The sequence below is a fragment of the Paralichthys olivaceus genome, chromosome 21, assembly GCF_024713975.1.
Source record: "Paralichthys olivaceus isolate ysfri-2021 chromosome 21, ASM2471397v2, whole genome shotgun sequence".
Taxonomy (NCBI): domain Eukaryota; kingdom Metazoa; phylum Chordata; class Actinopteri; order Pleuronectiformes; family Paralichthyidae; genus Paralichthys; species Paralichthys olivaceus.
The window spans coordinates 4156829-4163624 of record NC_091113.1 but is presented as its reverse complement, the minus strand read 5'-3'; the positions used below and the strand labels follow the sequence as shown (position 1 = coordinate 4163624).

The following is a 6796-nucleotide window of genomic DNA, read 5'->3' as shown; positions in this document are numbered from 1 at the left end:
ATCCGCGCCGCTGGTGTAGTGGTATCATGCAAGATTCCCATTCTTGCGACCCGGGTTCGATTCCCGGGCGGCGCACGTATTTTTCCTTCTCCTGCCTCATCCCGCACGTTTCTCTGCCTCCTGACAACCCACACACACACCCAGCAGCTAACTCTCTTGTCTCATGTCCACAGAGACAGTCCCGCTGCACCTCCCGTCCCACGCGAGTCTCTGTCTCACGTCACCTACGTCACTCAAACGAGCCCGCCTCGCGCTCATGCTAGCCATCTGCGCGTTTTGGTTGTTGCGTTAGTTAAAAGTGTGTGTGAGACACAGGGGGGGGACACATGGCAGGGGGGGACAGGAAGTGTCCCCAGACTCTACCCGGTCACTGACACAGATTTGAGGACGAATGAAACGATTTTCAACCGGAGACATGAACGACTCTCTCAGGACGAACCTGAGCTTCCAGGTGAGTCACAGGTTGTTTCTGTGGGATTGAGTGTTTGTGTGATGAACACATGACGATCAGCACGTGGTTTGGAGCGAACATGAGGACAAATACATGATTCATTATTAGTTTTCTATGGTTTAATGTTTCACTGCACAATGTGGTGTTTTAATTATCTAATCAAACCTCCACTAGGTGTCAGTGTTGTATCAGTGTTGTGGTTGCTGGACCAGGGCCCAGAGTTATTTATGCAATTTGTGTTCACTTTACTTCCTTCTTACTTTAATAATTCAGAGTTTAAGCTTAACTTTTAGGTTAATAATAGCTATTGGTTTGTCTTTTTTATTCCTGTAGATTTTTCTTCTGAAGATGAGTTTTCTATGTTTTTGATGGAGATCCCACAGTTTTTATTGTTTTTTCAAGCATGTACTCTCATTCTCCAACAGTTATAGTTGTAAAATACCTTTTATCTATTTTTAACATGAAGCCTATTCTCCTCCATATATTTTTCCCTCTGTCTTCACCACTGGAGTGAAAACAAATCTTTGTGGACTTTTAACTTGTGCCGTACTTCAAAAGAGATGAGTGAGGTCGTCAGAGTGTGATGAGTCGTACCCATCGAGAGCGACCTTTCCCCCTGCCACCTGCCCTCCAGCCCTGGTGCCTTGAGGGCATCATTAGGGGCGAGGAGGTTGAAGATCAGGGAGGGAAGGTCCTCGGCTTTGAAAGCGGCAGCAGTACAACAGCTGGGCAGCCCCTAGTAACAAAGGATTATGAGGAGAACTGACTGGGTGAGACATCCCTGCTTGCAGGACACTCTGCTGCTAATTTGATTTGGTCGTCAGAAAACTGAGGATAATAGCGTCCCCCCCCCCCCCTTTTTTTTGTGACCTAGTGAGACAATGCCACCACGGCACCTCAGCTCAGCTTCATCAGGCAGCACAGTCTCATCAAGGACAGGCCAAGCTGCAGGGGGGATGATGAGCGTGAAATCAAAGCAAAGTTAGAAAAGGGAAAGTCTTCATAGAGGAATGCTCTTAGACCTTCTGCTCCCCCGCATCAGGCCCAAGGGTTGGTCTGGGAGGAGGGTGCAGGTTTACTTATGCATGAGGAGCGGCTTTAAAGAAGTGACAGTTAACCCCCTTCACGGTGAAAGACAGGTTTAAGGGTTGGAGGTTGGGGAGAAAGCGACAAAAGGATGATTGCGTACGACCCGGGTGACCTTCGAGCTACGTGGACCTCCAGCTACAAAGGCTCATATTTGCATCATAGTTCATATTGTCAAATAAATCTTTCAATTTTCGTCATGCTGTGTCAGCAGCATGCATGAACTCCTAACTCGGTCTTGACTAGCACCGGGCCAGGTCAGTCCACGCCAGTCATGGCTTAGAATGTGATTAACCAGATCTTGATCTGCATTACCTTGTATTTGCATGTCACTCAGACGGGCGGCTGACTCGCCCGGAGCTGTTCAGATATCACACCATTGCCAGGTCTAACGAGATGGGCATCAGATGCAAAGGCTCGGTGCATATGCAAATCACACCAGTCTCAGGGGGAACTGACTCACGATAAGAACAGTGACTAAATCTCCCCATTGTGGAACACATGCTCCGAGACTCATGTGCAGCACTGTACCCCAGGACCTGTTGGAAAACTGAGGCTGAAACAAGAAACATAATGAGCAACGAGACCTGACAGACCAGTGACGTCAGAGCGACAAGTGCCTTGATCTGAGGACAGAGCTGTTTCCAACCTTTCCCTGTTCGGAGTCATCATAGTCGGCCTGGAAGACTTCACATGACTTTCTGACCTCATTTGCCGATAGAGATCAGAAGCGCAGGGGGAATATGCAGCCACAACGAAGGGAGGCAATTAACAGGAACACCATTACTGAGATATGGGACTGATTAACATCCACATCCAGCCGAAGCCAAATAGATAAGGGGGAATCTGATTGCTCATTGATTGGGTCTCAGTGGTGCCTCTGCAGCGGGCAGCTCCTTGTTTTCTGGAGTTGGACCACGCTGCGTTCAAGCGCCCTTGATTGAGCCAGAAAAAGAGTGGAGTGAAACAGCTGTGACCACACATCAGGAAGACGATCAAAGAAGCCAACGCTGGCTCCTCGTGTACAACACTAACCCCCAACAGATGACAGAGGAAAGTTGTTACTCATACATGACTCAGAGCTCAATGTCAGAGAGCACTGACATGGGCTGCGGAGGTGACACCTCATGGTTGATGTCAAAGAGCCATTGTATAATTCCACTGTAAAGATACCAAGATTTTTTTTCCCTTCTCTTGATTTTGTTTGCGTTTGTTTCATTAGGTTTGAGCCTTTTTTTTCTGCATTTATGAATTGACTTATTGTACAGAGAGACCATCTGTTTTTACAGCGTGACGTCTGGAATTTATTTTGATAATTGCAAAGAGATTATTCTCCATCTGCAAGACCTGTTCTATACAAAAGACCTATAGACAAATTAACAAAAAGCTAAATTAAACACAACAGTGCTTTAACACCTGAGGCCATGGCATTTATTATATTTCATGTCACCATTATTCACAGGCAGCACTTTTTAAAAAACATTTTGTCCTGTGGGGGGCGCACTATAACTGCTGATAGACCTGAAGGAGCAACTACTTCTGCAGTGTCTCATCTCCTTTTCTTTGAATCATGTCTTGCATTAACTGTGTTAAATCACAATTATTTATGAATAATCTTAAATATATATAATTATTGTAAATTGAACGTAAAAATAAAATGTTTATTTTTCTTTATATTAGCCAACGCTCATAAAAGACATATTAGCTTAACTTCAAAGTAGTCTGAAACTACTCCGATAACAGGCTTTAAAATCTATTTGATTCTGTATCTCTTAGTTTTTCCTGGCAAGGCAATGTGAGGGTTTTTGAATGTGTCACTATTAAACAAGTAAAAAGGGCGTCACAGATTGACCCATGGTCTCAAAGGCTCCCAGTCTTCACAGAGCAGCTCCAGACACATGTAGGCGACAGAGTTAAGAGTCATAATTTCACTATTTTCTCAGACATAAATACGGGGACGTAAAAGTCAAAGGTCAACTGCATAAACTTCCCTATTTAGGGGAAGGTCAGTAGACTTGTTTCGTCTGAAGGAGGGGGGGGATTGGCATCTTTGGAACAAGAAGGCAATTCACGGAGGGAAAGTTACGGCAAACGCCATCTGACTCTACTTCCTGCCACAAAATGAACAGAAAATTAATTGTAAAGACTCCAAAGGTCTTAATGCACCACAGAAGAAGAACAAAACATTTAAATAGGACCAGAGCGGCAGCAGGAGATTAGAGGACTTGTGTTGGACGCAATTTGACTTATGTGACAATAGTGTCTGTAAGTCCTGTCTCAAACAGTAAATGTTGACTGACAACAATACCAAGTGTTTCTATTTAAAGTGCACACTCACACAGTGTGGGAGAGAGTTCAGGACGCCTAATGGACGTCTTTATCAGTGCTCTTCCTCATAGTTTGACTCATGCACTTAATCACTGTCTCTGAAACAATTAGCTACTCGCTCATGTCAAGTACAGATGTTTGTGCTCCTTTGAATCCTGATACCAGCAGAGCTCTTGCTGTTCGGAGAGGTCCCAGTACCTGATAAGCAAAGGCATCCACAGCTTGTGGTGAAAACACAAACACACAGTTACACACACACATATATACACACTCAGAGCATTTAAGTTATAAGGCGGCTTTTACATCTAGATTGTGATTCTGAAATGGGAGATGATGAAGACAACGAGACTGAAGAACGTTTGGTGATAAGGGTAGATGCTGGTGTCGATGTGTTGTAACCAAAAACACATGATATCAGCAGAAAACATAAACGTCATGACCTGCCTTCTCCATGCTCTACCCAGACGCCACCCCTCACTGACTGCTGCAGACCATTTCCTGTTGTTTTGAACGAGCCTGACCCGGACAATCTCCCGAAAGTCTGTATCTCCCATTTCAGGAGTTCGTGTATGAAAATGGCTTAAGAGGTCGTACCCGCTCAGTAGTTGGAATGTGAGATTCAACATTCTCCCTATTCTAAGTCAGTGAACCATCAAACTAATTCTGAAGCTGCTATTTCAAGGTAAAATAATTAGCATAGTGTTGCATGAAGGCAGATCCACAGAATATTCAGGGCAGGTCGGGCTACTTCTGAAAATGTTGATTGCTTTTTACCCCTGCTGCTGAGTTCACCCTCTCTCTATAACCCACCAAACAACAGTCACAACAAATACCACTTTCCAGACATGATAACTTGACGGCTGTTTGTACTGTAAATACTCTGTGGGACTCTGACTCTCTCCTTGCTTGACCCTGGCCCAGGAAGAGCCTTTTTTGGAGCCGACGAGAACCAACGGGTGTTCTAGTTTAGATATTTCACAGCTCAGCAGGCTCTCCAGCATGTTGTTACAAGTGCTGGGAAATCACATGCAGCCTGGTTGATTCATGCCTTTTGTGTTTTTCATTTAGTTGTCATGTGCAGATTTTTTTTGTGGAGACCTGGGGATAATACTGACCCATATTAGCAGCAGATGTTTTGGGTCATGGAGTGAACGTCTGATGTGCTTTTCCCAGGGGCTCATGTGGTGAGAGCAGTATCGGTTGTGGCCACCAGAGTATGTTGTATGAGGAAGGCGAGCATTTTGCAGCTCCTTACAGCTCCCAAAGAGTGAAGCCAAGGTGTCTTGATCGCCCCTTGGTGGCTGGCTACAGCATAGGTCGTCAACCCTACGTGTTCCATGTTGGTGGACTGGACATTAGCCAAGCTTAAATACATTTTCTGTAGTTTTTGTCCATGTGTTCATTTTTCTGCCAAGGTTGGTTTGGATGAGTTATTTGATGCTGCACAAACATTGTGAGATGCCATGATTGACAGCTGACACAGATTGGACGAGTGTGTGTATGGGAGAAATAACACAAGATGGCATCGCTCATACCCTGGATATTTTGACTTCTACATTCTACACAGCTATGCTGGATGTTTCCCTCGTCCCCAGTATTTATGCTAAGCTAATCTAGCCCACTGGTTTCATATTTAGCACACTCACATGAGAATGGAGTTAATTTTCCAAACTAACTCTTGGCAATACTTCAAAACAAAGACATACACCTGTCAACTGTCAATGCCTTTAAAAGGACTTTATACCGAATGCTTCACATGCACGTAAAAATGTCCAAAGGTTCAACTTTTCTTAGGACAGCTGTGCCAAAGATGTGTCAGTGAAAACGACTCAGCTGAACACATCTCACTGAACCATCCTCTGGCACAAGAAACCGCCGGCTCTGTGAAGAACTTTAGTTTCTGACTTGATATTGAAATGTACCTTTTTTCTGTCATCTGTGACTGAGATGCTTGTAACTATTGTGATAGGTGTCTCCTCTCTTGTCATTGCACGATTCATTGAGTCCCGCAGCTTCTCACCCTGCCCTCCCCCCAGTCTACAGCTGTTAAAACACCCCACATTATTCCCATAATTGTTTCCGCGTGTGTGCCGTTATTTTAATGTGCCAAGCTGGATGAGTCAGGAATCGAAAACTGTTGCGGTACAAAAGGCGAGTATTTTCTGACTACTGACATTCCTTTGTCCCTTCTGACGTTTTGACTATTCCTTTGCCTGAGTAGCTGCCTCATTATCAGACGATTACCATTCAACTTAGTGCTATAAAACAAATAAAGCCTGACACAGGCAGGAGCCACGTGAATATTATAACTGACCCTCAGACTTGTGTCCGCTACGTTTAACATTTCAGCAATATTTCTTCTTAACATTATTTCAGTTGGACTGTGATAAATCTGTCTGGCCCTGGATCGCATGTCTGATATGCATTTCATAAAGTCTGAAATGGATATGGAAGGAAAGATGAAGTTATCATGAACACTGGCAGTTTTTCCTCGGAAATGATGTCAATTTTATTGACAGATATGAATTAACAGGTTCTCCAAGACAGACAGGTCTTTCTAAAGTAGGTTATTTTCTTTTGGTTTCAGTAAAAGTGTTGCATACCTTTTGGTTTCATGTTGGGCTGGAAACAATAAGACATATTTCTTTTAAATTTTTCATTCTTTAAACCACAACCTTCACTCAGGAAATCAAAAGAAAATAATAATGTGACTTTTATCGCGATAATCATCAATATTGACTGATGTAAATTTTTATCTTGATATAATTTGTGGCCATATTTCCCGTCTGGCTACTACTTCAAGATTATTTGTTAAACGCAGTGTTAAAAAACGTCGATTTGTTTGTTGTTTTACGCTTTACGATTTAATATATGTAATTTATTTTTTGTGGCCCCATTGGTTTGTGTCATGCATCAATACAATGGATTACT

General features: G+C 43.5%; 1 non-coding gene across 1 annotated transcript; it reads left to right on the top strand.

Moving 5' to 3' along the window:
- The first annotated feature begins 4 nt into the window (after positions 1–4).
- trnag-ccc (transfer RNA glycine (anticodon CCC)) lies at positions 5–75 on the top strand. Its single transcript has one exon. It is a non-coding gene; the product is annotated as a tRNA-Gly (tRNA).
- Positions 76–6796: the final 6721 nt, after the last annotated feature.